This window comes from Paroedura picta, chromosome 3 (genome assembly GCF_049243985.1).
Source record: "Paroedura picta isolate Pp20150507F chromosome 3, Ppicta_v3.0, whole genome shotgun sequence".
NCBI lineage: Eukaryota > Metazoa > Chordata > Lepidosauria > Squamata > Gekkonidae > Paroedura > Paroedura picta.
The window spans coordinates 87,045,281-87,059,176 of NC_135371.1; the positions used below are offsets into that span (position 1 = coordinate 87,045,281).

Sequence of the window (13,896 nt, forward strand, 5' to 3'; positions counted from 1 at the left end):
TCCTGATATCTAGCCTATATCGTTGTACTTGAAGTTTAAACCCATTGCTGCGTGTCCTCTCCTCTGCAGCCAACAGAAACAGCATCCTGCCCTCCTCCAAGTGACAACCTTTCAAATACTTAAAGAGGGCTATCATGTCCCCTCTCAACCTCCTTTTCTCCAGGCTGAACATTCCCAAGTCCCTCAACCTATCTTCATAGGGCTTGGTCCCTTGGCCCCAGATCATCTTCGTCGCTCTCCTCTGTACCCTTTCAATTTTATCGACATCCTTCTTGAAGTGAGGCCTCCAGAACTGCACACAGTACTCCAGGTGTGGTCTGACCAGTGCCGTATACAATGGGACTATGACATCTTGTGATTTTGATGTGATGCCCCTGTTGATACAGCCCAAAATGGCATTTGCCTTTTTTACCGCTGCATCACACTGCCTGCTCATGTTTAGTTTACAATCCACAAGTACCCCAAGGTCTCGTTCACACACAGTGCTACCTAGAAGCGTATCCCCCATCCAGTAGGCATGCTTTTCATTTTTCTGACCCAGATGCAGAACTTTACACTTATCTTTATTAAATTGCATCTTGTTCTCATTTGCCCATTTTTCCATTGTGTTCAGCTCTCGTTGAACTCTGTCTCTATCTTCTGGAGTATTTGCCAGTCCTCCCAATTTGGTGTCATCTGCAAACTTGATGAGTAGTCCCTCCACCCCCTCATCTAGATCATTAATAAATATGTTAAAAAGTACTGGGCCGAGCACCGAGCCCTGAGGTACCCCGCTACTCACCTCTCTCCAGTCTGATGAAACACCATTGACAACAACTCTTTGAGTGCGGTTCTCTAACCAATTCCCTATCCACTTAACTATCTGAAAATCCAGATTGCAGTCCTTCAACGTATCCATCAGAATATCATGGGGAACCTTGTCAAAAGCTTTACTAAAATCCAAGTAAATGACATCAACCGAATTTCCCCGATCCAGCAAACCTGTTACTTGGTCAAAAAAGGAAACCAGGTTGGTCTGGCAGGACCTGTTGGAGACAAATCCATGCTGACTTCCTTGGATCACCAAATTGTCCTCCAGATGTTTGCAGATTGCTCCCTTTAATATCTGCTCCATTAACTTCCCCACAACAGAGGTCAGACTCACTGGTCTGTAGTTTCCCGGGTCATCCTTCCTCCCTTTTTTGAAGATCGGAATAACGTTTGCTCTCTTCCAGTCCCCCGGGACATCTCCAGTCCTTAAAGAGGTCCCGAAGATGATGGACAAGGATTGTGCAAGTTCTCTGGAAAGTTCTTTGAGCACTCTCGGGTGCATTTCATCCGGACCAGGGGATTTGAACTCATCCAGTGCAGCTAAATGCCTCTTGACAACCTCTCTATCCATGTTAACCTGCCACCCAGACACTATCCTTTGGCTACGGCCATCTCTATATGTGCCTAAACACTTTGACCTGTGGGAAAAAACAGATGTAAAATAGGCACTAAGCCTTTCTGCTTTCTCTGCATCTTCCGTTAGAGTTTGTCCATCCGCACCGAACAGTGGGCCTATTGCCTCCTTTACTTTACATTTGCTCCTCACATAACTGAAAAATCTTTTCTTGTTACAATGGGCTTCTCTGGCCAATCTTAGCTCACTCTCAGCTTTGGCCTTTCTGATGATTGATCTACAGTGCCTAGTAACCTGTAGGTACTCTTCTTTAGAACTCTGTCCTTCCCTCCATTTCCTGAACATTTTCCTTTTCTTTCTTAGTTCCTCTTGAAGTTCTCTGTTCATCCAAATAGGCTTCTTCGAGCTCCTGCAGTGTTTTCGTCTTTCTGGGATAGTCATTGATTGAGCATGCAATAGCTCTTGTTTGAGTAGCGCCCACCCTTCACATGCTCCCTTCCCTTCCAGCATTCTCTTCCATGGTATGACACTCATCATGTCTCTGAGTTTATGAAAGTTTGCCCTACGAAAATCCAACATCCGCGTCTGGCTACACGCTTCCTTGGCTCCCCATCTCAAAAGGAATTCTATGAGGACATGGTCACTTCCCCCTAGGGTCCCCACCTCCTTCACCTCATCCACCAACTCTTGCCTGTTGGTCAGTATTAAGTCCAGTATGGCTGAACCTCTTGTGGGTTCATCCACCATTTGATAAATGAAATAATAATAGTAATAACAGTGGTTGTAACAGAAAACAGTATAGTGAACAGTATAACAATAATAATAATATAACAGTATAACAATGCAACCGTGCAAATGGCACAACAGGTCCAGAGCACTCTGGTGAATTTCTGGGAGGAAGGGGGGGGGGAGAGCGGTGGCCCTTCATTCATTGTTGGTTGTGCCTGGTCTCAACTAAATGCCTGGTGGAAGAGCTCCTTTTTGCAGGCCCTGCAAAACTGTTTAAGCTCCGTCAGGGCCCTGATCTCTTCTGGAAGCTCATTCCACCAGGTGGGGGCCAAGACAGAGAATGCTCTGGCCCTGGTCGAGACCAGGCGGACTTCTTTAGGGCCAGGGACCATTAGCCGGTTGGTGGCGGAGGAGCGCAGAGCTCTTTTGGGGGCATAAGCAGGGAGGCGGTCCCTCAGGTACACTGGGCCCTGACCGCGAATGGCCTTGAAGGTAATTACCAGAACCTTTAGTCTGATCTGGAATTCAACTGGCAGCCACTGCAGTTGGTGGAGAATGGGCCGGATGTGGGACCTCCACGGTGTTGCTGTGAGGATCCTGGCCGCTGCATTTTGGACCAGCTGTAGTTTCCAGGTCAAGGCTAAGGGCAGGCCTGTGTAGAGCCAGTTACAGAAGTCCAGTCTAGAGGTGACAGTCGCATGGATCACTGTGGCTAGGTGTTCCGGGGCCAGGTAGGGCGCTAGTAGTTTGGCTTGGCGGAGATGGTAGAATGCCAGCCGCGCTACCTTTGTGATCTGGGCTTCCATTGTAAGGGAAGCATCCAGAATCACGCCTAGGTTCCTGGCGGAGTCAGCCGTAGAGAGCTGTACACCATCCAGGGCAGGCAGGCGCGCTTCCTCGCATGGTCCCTTCCTACCCAGCCACAGGACCTCCATCTTCGAAGGATTGAGCTTCAGGCAACTCTGCTCCAGCCATCTCGTCACTACTTCCAGGCAGCTGGCTAATGCTTCTGGCGGGGAGTCAGGGCGGCCATCCATCAGGAGGAAGAGCTGGGTGTCATCGGCATATTGATGACAACCCAGCCCAAACCTCCGTACCAGTTGTGCAAGAGGGCGCATAAAGATGTTGAATAGGATAGGAGAGAGGACCGCTCCTTGTGGGACTCCACAAGTAAGTTGTCGGCGGTCTGATGTTTTCTCTCCTATCGCAACCCTCTGTCCACGATCCCGGAGGAAGGAGATCAGCCATTGGAGGGCTGTCTCACGTATTCCGGCATAGATGAGGCGGCGAGCTAGAAGTTCGTGATCGACTGTGTCGAACACTGCTGAGAGGTCTAGTAATATCAGCAGTGCCGACCTGCCTCAGTCCAACTGGCGACGGAGGTCATCCGTCAGGGCGACTAGCGCTGTCTCTACACCATGGCCAGGCCGGAAGCCTGACTGGGATGGGTCTAGGACCGAAGCTTCTTCCAGGTACTCTGTTAGTTGGTTTGCGACAGCCCTTTCAATCATCTTCCCCAGAAACGCTAAATGCGAGATGGGTCGATAGTTGTTGGGCTCTCGCGGGTCTAAGGATGTTTTTTTCAGCAGTGGGCGTACCACAGCCTCTTTCAATCCCTCCGGGAATTCTCCCGTTGTGAGAGATAGATTGATTATCTCCCGGAGGGGGCCCTTTATCCTTATGTCTGCTGTTCTTAGGAGCCAGGATGGGCAAGGGTCTAGTGGGCATGTGGTCGGCCTCGCTGTTGCTAGTATCCTGTCCACTTCGGTCAGCGTGAGTCGTCTGAAGTTACTCAGGGTTTTCTCCAAAGATGGCCAAGGGGCCTCTAGTTCACTTTCTGTATCTAAGGTTGGAGGGAAGTCATGGCGGAGTGTCAAGATTTTATCTGCAAAGTGACTCACAAATGCCTCACAGCTGATATCCAATTTGCTAGTGTTTTGTTGCCCTTCAGGCAGGACAGTGAGAGACCTTACACAATTGAGCCGGGCGTGAGTCTGCAGATGCGATAGTAGCCGAGTAAAAATTGCATTTTACTGACTTCACCGCCATCTCATAGGCTTTCATCTGCATTCTATAAGATGTTCTCGAGGCTTCTTCACGAGTCTTCCTCCAAACTCGTTCTAGCCGTCTCAGTTCCCGTTTCTTATTGCGAAGCTCCTCAGTGTACCAGGGGGCCAACTTGAGACGGGGCCGGAGAGGGTGTCGGGGAGCTATCTCATCAATGGCAGTCAGCAGTCTGTCATGCCAGTCGCTGACCAGGCCATTGAGAGAAGTGCCAGGAGGCATTGGATCCCGCAGAGCGCTCAGGAATCCAATCGGATCCATAAGTCTCCGTGGGCGAGCTAAAATTTGCTCGGCGCCCAACTGAGGTGGGAGTGGTAGCCATAGCCGAGTCTTCAGGGCCTTCAGGAGCCTTCAGAGCCTTCTTGGCATTCAAAGCACATCACGCAGATTATCACAGTAATCCTAATGGCACCTCTGTAATGAAGGGTGTTGTTATTTTCATAATTCAACGCTGATAAGGTATTTAGGTTGAGAGACAGAAGCCTGCTTAATGTAGCCCAAGTCAGTTCTTCTGCCAGCCTACATGCTTCTTAGTGTGCCCAACGCATGCAAAATCTGCACACAGGATCTGGACCTAACTGGAATAATTTCTGTTCATCTGCAATAAGAAAACAACATAAAATAAAGCACTTCATTAGAAAGTAACGTTATTGTCTTTAAAAGACAGAGACAGAAAAATCCAAATAAAAACAATCAGTTTTATGTAGTCCTATTATGTAGTTTTGCCTTTTGGTACTGTCCATAGAGTTTTGAACTCTGGTGATGGAGAAGACTCTTGTGAGTCCCTTGGACTGCAAGATGAACAAACAGGTCAGTCCTAGAGGACATCAGCCCTGACTGCTCCTTAGAAGGCCAGATCCTGAAGATGAAACTCAAATACTTTGGCCACCTCATGAGAAGGAATGACTCCCTGGAGAAGAGCCTAATGCTGGGAGCTATCGAGGGCAAAAGAAGAAGGGGACGACAGAGAATGAGGTGGCTGGATGGAGATATTGAAGTTGTCAGTGCGAGCTTAAATGGGCTCCGAGGAATGGTGGAGGACAGGAAGGCCTGGAGGATCATTGTCCATAGGGTCGCGATGGGTCGGACACGACTTCGCAACTAACAACAACATTATATAGCTGTGTCATTTAAAGATGTTCCCAATTAAAGTTACTGTTAGATCCTAATCATGTTCTTCTCACTTGGGGACTCTGAAGAAACAACCCTGAGAGAAGAAATAGGTGATGGACTGCCTGAAATGGGACTTGGAAGTATAGTGTTACAGATAGGGATGGAGTTTGAGATAACTGGAAAGGATTCCCTGACCAGGATGCAATTGCAATGGGAAGGAGCCAGTGGTGATAAGACAGACCCATTGGCAACGGGAAAGCTAAAAGAAGAGGAGTTGGAAAGAGGATGCAAAGGTTAAATAGGAAAAGGAAATAATAATAGGTAAAGATAAACCATACTCTGTCAGTATTGAAAAGTCCAATGTCACCATGTTTGTGGTGACTGGGGGATAGTTTTGGATGGAAGCCATCTACTAAGAACAACAGGATTAGGGAGTCTCTCTTATAAACATGAATTTACCAAGTGCCTATGGCGAAGAGCTGCTATTAGCCTGATCTTGGGACCTCTTCTGCCATTGGTCCACAGATTTTGAGACTATTATAGGTAGCCTGATTGGTACAGTTCTGGGGCCAAGATCCTACTGGTATATACTGCACTATGACAAGTACTTCTCCTGTGTATGAAAAATGCACCTGTGGTAGGTGTTAAAACTGACTCAGATATGCTCATGGCATCTGAGAAATGATCAAATTGACCTTCCTGGATTGACTATAAAAATCTAGGAACTGCATTTGTAAAAGAAATCTAAATAACTTTGATAATTTATTTTGCAAAACTAGTGGCACATTTGAAAGAGGGCACAGGCTGAAAATTGTGAGAAGGGGAGTTCAAAGGGTTTATGGGGAGGGGGCTGGAAACTGAACTGATGAACTGATGAAATACCCTTAGTGTCATGTATAATGTCATTAATTGCTAGAAAGTTTGACCTTTGTCAAGAGAAAGAAAAAGAAATCATGTAATCTGTACCTTTGTGTTAGCTTGAATTAATAAACTCAAGAAAAAAATGAATGTACATGCTTCTCTTGGTTGAATGTTCTAGAAATCTGTCTTGTATATATAAGACAAGGTACATCGAGGATTCGTTCAGTCTTAGACCTAGCTGCCTGCTCAAGCAGCCAGCCTACCACAGGGGGCCCTGGAACCTGAAAAGAGCTTCTGAAAGAAAGAAAGAAAGAAAGAAAGAAAGAAAGAAAGAAAGAAAGAAAGAAAGAAAGAAAGAAAGGGCTTCATTCATCCATACAGACCGATCAACAACATCAGGTGGCAGTAATATAAGGATGATAACATTGTGGTTTAAAATATAATTGCACTTGAATATATATATTCATACACACACACACACACACACACACACACACACACTATGTTTGCAGTAAAGGTTAATGAATAGTAGAACTGTGTTTGCAGTATTGAATATTTGTGCTACTTTTAACTGCCAAGTTAAAAACCTACTTCCAAATAGCCTTTAACCCTAGGTAAACACAGATCATTGGTTGAATGGAAGGCATGGCGACAGTTTTATTAGGGAGTTAATTTTATAATTGCTGCAATCTGATTTTTAAAAAGATTAAACACATATTGCAGATAAAATCCTGTAAAGAGGAATCGATGCTGGGTATTTGACACCAGGCTTGCCTACTATGGGATGGCAGCAGTACAAAAATGACCTTGCATTTTAGCAAGCTGACAACTCCTTCATCATTATACTCCTGATTTTCCACTTCATCCTCTTACAAGAATTAGCAGCTGAACACCCAGCCTATGTTTACTTTAAACTAGACTTGAACGGCATACAAAATTTCCATACAAAATTCTCTGCTTAGTAATTATAGTGTCGTGTGGGGAGCTAATACACTAATCTTCTCCTTCCTTTTAATAATTTCGCTCACTACAAGCAAAATATATAACAGTATATATCTTTGGGTACACTCAGAGGCTTTTCTAGAGATTTACTTTTTCAACAAAAACCTATTGTCTGTTTATTTCATGCTAGGCAATATTAAATAATTAATGGTCACTCAGAATTAAGCTTTTGGTCTAGATAAAATTGAACTTCATTTTGTATCACTTTCCGCCCCCCTCATATACCCACTTTCCAGCACAACCAGTTATGTAGGGATGGCAACCTCCAGGTAGTAGCTGGAGGTCTCCCAGGATTACAAGTGATCTCCAGATGACAGAGGTCTGTTTCCATAGAGGAAAAGGCTCCTTTGGAAGGAGGACATGATAGTATTATTCCACATTGAGGTCTCTGCCTCCTAAAACCCTACCCTTCCCAGACTCCACCACCAAATCTCCAGGAATTTCAGAACCTGGAAATGGCAACCCTATTTATTAGCCTCTTAAGTGACATGTCCGCTAATATGTCCAGTAAAAATGGGTTATTTAATAATCTGTTCTTGCTTCAGTCTTTTAAATAGGATACCTAGAAAGAGTTTGGTTTTAGCTTTCTTGGGATTCATAACAGATTGTCTGTTTGAGTATCAGAGTGATATATTAAGTGTTGTTTTGTAAAATAGCTGCTAAATTATAAGCAGTGGACACTTCCATATCTTCTCGGCTATTTTAAGATTCTGTTTGTAAGATTTTCTTAAAAGAAAGCCAGGTGACACTATGTTTTTTGATCTGATCCGCAACACATTTTTTGTTTTTTTAAATGGCAACTTTAGAAGGCATGCACTCAGACTGGGATCATGGTATGAGGGAAGTAGATTCACAACCTAAGCTCCTTTCCCCATGTCCTGTTGCTAAATATATAAGTACTAGCAACAAAGCCTATTGTACTTCAAAATATAACAGGCGCTAGGCCTCAGCAGGCATTATCGGGGTTGGGGGGAGGAAGTGCTGGCAGGGATCCTGCTCTTCCCACTGCCACCCCAAAAAGGCCTGCCAAAGCCTCCAGAGGCCTCAGTGAGTGTGTTTGGGGTGGTGGCAGGCAGGAAGAACTTGTGGCGACCCAAATCCTCCCACCGCCTCCGAAAAGGCTCACCAAGATGTTGGTGGGCATTTTCAGGGCAGCAGCGGCAAGCGCTGAGTGAGTATTCTTGGGTTGCAGTGGGAAGTGGTGGCAGAGATGCTGTTCCTCCCCCTGATGTCCTGGGCAGCCTACCGCAGCCTGGCAAGGCCGTGGCTGCAGCTGCTCTAGGCGGTGGGAACACTGCCAGGGACTGGCTCGCCCTCTCCCACCCACACCTGCAATGCCATTGAGGCCTGTTCTGACTGAAGCCACAGCCGGGGCTGCTCCCATTCACCAGCTGGCACTTCTTCTTCCACATGGAAGAAGCTGGAGGGAGATGTGGCCAGGGGCGGGACACCCATCCTGATTGGCGGTTTGTTGGACCAGCCAATCAGGGATGGGACTGTATCTGATGAGTTGGCAATGAGTGGCAACTGCCCCCAGCACCCTCTTAGCGCTTTAATTTATATGGAAAGATGATGCTTCAATGTTTTCCTCAAAAGAATGGTCAGCAGCTACAGATGAACTGCTAGTTTCTTTTCAAAGTTAGAGGCTCCATTTTGCTTGTTGCTTATTGGATACTGTCAGAAAAGAATGATCCAAACAGGAAAACAGATGAAAAGTTTGATCACTAGTATCAAGTCACTTTTTGTACTAAACAGAGTGGGTAAAGGGGGCCCATGGAAACTGCATGTGAGGACTGAAGAAAATACATATTGACTAACTCAGAGAACTACAAAGGGCCAGATTAAGGCACCCTCAGCCCTTCTATTGCTTAAAACCTAGTAAGTGTAGAAGGTGAAATGATTATTCTCTTTTATCTGAGCAACTCCTCACAAATATATAAAATATAAACTTTTAAAAAATTGTTAGTACTAAATCGCAGTAAGCAATATAAGCAACCCCCCCACACACACAACATTGCCTTCCTTTGCTTGGTGCCCTAAACCTGTTTATTTTGCTTAGTGGTTAATCCAGGATTAACTATGAGCAACAGTGCAAATGTATGGAGATTCATACTACCCAAAATCCATTGAAATGAATGCAGAAAGCTAGTCGCTTGGTGTATGCAATGCACACCTATTTCCTTGGGGTTACTCTTCTGTTGTGAGAATATTGGCTTGGATTTATCTTCAGTGGTAGGATTTCTTCCCACAAAAACCAACCCTCCACCCTTCTGCTGTATCTCCAAATTCCCTCTGCTCAAATGCTATCACTGGAAGATGGAGGGCATCCAAGAACAGCATGAGGGAAGTTAGGTGGCTGTAGCATCAAAGGAGAATTCACTCCCCAGCCTTGTATGTGCAATAATGTCTGGCAGGATTCAATCAGCTATATTTTCCAAGCATTCAAGTTGTAGAAGTTTGTAATTTTAAAGTAGATGCAGCATTTCTTCATGGCTTCCCTTGGGGATATTTGGGAATACAGCAATCAAAATGCCAACCTCCAGGTGGTGGCTGGAGATCTCCTGGGATTACAAGTGATCTCCAAGTGAAAGAGAAATAAAAATCTCACAAATGGCCCATCTTACAAATGGCCCTGCGCTTAGCCCATATAATGAAGGTCTTCTCACATAGAATATAGTTGTAATGAATACTTGATGCTGACAGAGTAGCTGTATGTAAGATGCTGTATTGCTGCAGTACAGAGAATCAGGTTGCAAATTTTTATCAGCATGGCAAGAAATACGGTTAGAACATCTTTTGAACATACATGTGGGATTGAGTGAGGACAGAATGTGTGTGAATTCTGGAATGTAAAGCTAGGAGTTATACTTCATTGATAGCGCTCGATCAATGTACACTGATCTTTTATGCTACTCTGCCACCATGTGGTTCCTAAATGGCATTTAACATGAAGTTATATTTTGGAAAGAAAAAAGAGAGAGAGGCTGAAGCAAACCTAGGCACATGTATTTAGAAGCAAAATCCATGACAGGCAATGGGATGTTGCTCCACAAACTTAGGATCACACACACTAAAAGAATCACAATAGTGTTTGCAAACTTTACAAATCAGCTAGGGAGAGACTTTCCTGGCAACAGTAATGGATAACTGGTCAAGTTAATGAAGGCAACTAAGTACTTATGTGCTATTTATGGCTTTGAAAATTTCCTCATAAAGAGGTTATTAAATACACCAGCCAGAATCAAGCAAAATTTTATAGCTTTACAGGATGATGAAGAAGAGTTGGTTTTTATACGCTGCTTTACTCTACCAGAAGGAGTCTCAAAGCGGCTTACAATCGCTTTCCCTTTTCTCGCCCCACAACAGACAAGCTGTTAGGTAGGTGAAGCTGAGAGAGCCCTGATATCACTGCTCAGTCAGAACAGCTTTATCAGTGCTGTGGCGAGCCCGAGGTCACCCAGCTGGCTGCATGCAGGGGAGCGGGGAATCAAACCTGTCTCGCTAGTTTGGAAGTCTGCACTCCAAACCACTACTCTTAGAGAGAGAGTTCAATCCATTAGTATTCGCCAATACTATTTTAATGTATAAATTTTATCCTAGTGCTGCTGCCATGTCCAATTTGTCCTTTTCTGTGACCTATTCTGCACGGAGGCATAAAATGCACACTACCTCCTGCTTCCAAATGCACAATAGTAAACTGCGTGTTTGCATGCTTCCTGATGGAAGGCCCCTCCCACATTATCCCGCCGTCTCGCCACGGCTTTCTGCCTCTCGAGGAGGCGGTGGAGAAGCAGGAACCGTGGACAACCCAAAATTTTCCCCCAGCTTCTCCCTTCACAGTGGTTGTTTTGGAGGCTCAAGCTTCCTTCCCCCCAAGTTCTAGAATTATTTCTTAAAACATAAAATACACTTCTGCATTACTATGGGGAAATGCCACAACAGTAAAACATGAAAAAAACCCAACAACTTGCGTTGCTTTGGGATCATGCCACAACAATAAAACATTTCCTTAAATCTCTTTTCAGAATTCTTTGTATAATGGTCTCTATGTTCTGGTAAATTTGTGATAAGCTGGCCATGGTAACTGGACCCTGATGATTGTGTGTTATTGATAAAAGTTCAAAACAAAGAGCATAGATACCAAGCTAATAGGGAGAGGGCTGCTGCATCGCACACACCCTCTTCCCTTATTCATACTCCACCACTAGAAAACACACACAGGAATATGTGTTAGCTGCCCAATCTCAATATTAGCATGTACACTGAAGAGAACATTTCATTTGAAGTGAGGGCATGTCACTTTGCAGCCCCAAATTTACGCAGATCACGTAATTAAAAAAAAAATTTGATCAGAAAATGGAGAGGGGAGCTGTGAGTGCGAGCAAACTGAGACAGCCATGAATTTCTCCCTCCAGACAGGCTTGCCCCTGTTTGCGTCCTGATTTGCAGTGTGACAAGAAGAGGAAAATTGGGATTTTGCAATTTCCCTCATCACGGAGAAAACGGGACAAAAACTCGTGCCACCCACCGGAGAGCTCTGGGTTGCTGCTGACGCCATGTGGAAACAGCACTAAAACCCGTGAGCAATGAGAGGATGTTCAGGGGAAAATTCCTCATGCAGAATCTGTGTTTCTTACATTTCAGGAAGTTTCTGACTGCATTATAGTACCCGGCTGTTTCCTGTCTTAAATACATGAATAAAATCTGTACAATACCTTTTATTAGGACCAACCAAACTTACATAAAGCATATAAACTTTGGAAGTCAACTGAACTTTTCATCAGGCTGGAAGTTACAAAATTAAGAAAAGACAGAGGGTGGGGACAATCACTCTTGTTATATTTCATTCATGGCACTTGCTATTTCAATATTTATCTTTCACATTCACATACATTTCCTTCTTCCAGAACTGCAATCTTAAAACCCATTTCCTAGCAGTGAAATTGCTTTGTCTCTTTGCAGGGAGGAGATCAAATGAGATTGGATAGTTAAGAGGCTGGATTTTGATTTTTTTGACATAAACTGTTATGTCTGGAATTTTCAGAATTTATTCATATAATTAGGAGGAATCCACAACCGTGATGCCAAACCACTGCAGTCCAATGTTTTCCCATATTTTTTAAGAATGGATTTGTAATGAGATATTAATTTCGAATACCAATATTAGCATACCTAGTGTAGTGAGAAAGGAAGAGCTACAGGGATGTAGGCATGGACAGACTGGTGATGCCATCGTTATTTCCTGAAGCACAGTCACTCCTCCCTTTATTTGTAAAACAGTCATCACAGGAGGCATTGAGATCAGGAAATATTTTAACTAAATGGCAGCTACACTAAGGTTACCAGACGTCCCGGGTTTCGTGGGACTGCCCTGAACATTCAGGATTGATACTGCGTCCCAGGCCATTTCCCAAAAATCCCGATTTTTGCCGCGGGCGGGGTGGTGAGGCTTGGGCTGCGGGTGCGCACACGGCAAAGGAGGCAAGGGAGAGACGAGAGGTCAATTCTATCTGAAGTGGGTGGCGAGGGGGCCACGGGGCCTGGCTGCCACTCAACTAATCAGCCACTGCAGCTGGAGCGCTGGGCCCACCTCTGCCTCCCTGTACTTCCCTCCCATGCGCTTTGGCAATCAGACCTCCGCCGGGGAGCCACTGCTGTCCTTGCCTGACCCCGCCACCTTGCCGCTGCCCAGGGAATCAGCCAAGAAGAGTCTGGCGGGCGAGAGGTGTGCAGGCCACAGAGGCCGCAGGATGCGCGCTCCCTCTCCCACCCCCGCTGCATGCTCTGCGGAGCATCCAGAGGCGCCGCAAGTTATTTCCCAGCACCCCCCATATCCGGAGAGGAGAGGCTGCAGCTGCAGAGGGAGAGGGAGAGAGACAGGCTGGCAAGGTAAGATGGGGGGGAGGCAGCAAAATTAACATAGAGATGGGGGGAGCTTGGAAGGGAAAGCTCTCGTCACCCGGCCCCAGATGTGACCGGCTCTTGTATCCCAGCACGGGATGGAGGAGAGCTCTGGGGTGCTTACTCCCAAGGAAAAGTGCCAAGGGCATCCATCCCAGGAGGGGGAGCTGTGCCCAGTCGTCGGAGGTGGCGGAAGTTGCCAGCCTTGCCCCGCAGTGAGAGGGGGAGGGGAGGCTCAGCACCCCCCTGCACATCAGGAAGGGAGATGTGGAGTCCACCCCCCCTGTCAATGGTGTTCCACTTTACCTTTGTGAAAATCTGGTCATCTTAAGCTACAGGAAAGAATAGGGAACACTGTAGATTTGGGGTAAGCTTGGTTCCCTTTCCACAGAGCACTAAGCAAATGAACAGATACTTCCAGGTTATATAAACTGTGCTAGCAGTTAGTAATTCAGTAGATAATATGGTAGCCCACTGGCTCCAGATGGCTGCTTGTAGTCCTTCCACATATTATGCTTGCACCCTGGGACATGCTGCTAGAAGGTGCTCCAGAACCTGTGTCGGATTCCAATGTCAATCCCAGTCCCAGCACACTGCTACCTGGCCTGTCAGAGTCAGACACATAGTCAGGTGTTGAAAATCAGGTTAAGGATTGGGACCAGCCAGACCTGATAGGTGAAGAACCAGTTGGTGTCAGCCAAGAATTGACCTATCAATCAATTTTTATTTTACTGTAATTCAGACCAACATTCAAATACACGTAATTAAAAACTGAAGCAGTTCAAAAAGAGAGAAAACAGATGTTCCACTGGCCTCACGTAGACTGGAAGGCTTGATGGAGC

The 13,896-nt window shown here is 45.6% G+C and overlaps 1 protein-coding gene across 1 annotated transcript in view; it reads right to left on the reverse strand.

Moving 5' to 3' along the window:
• Nucleotides 1-13,896, reverse strand: part of LOC143832393 (neuropeptide Y receptor type 6-like) — a 39,263-nt gene that overhangs the window by 22,444 nt on the left and 2,923 nt on the right. The gene's annotated exons all lie outside the window — the stretch shown is intronic.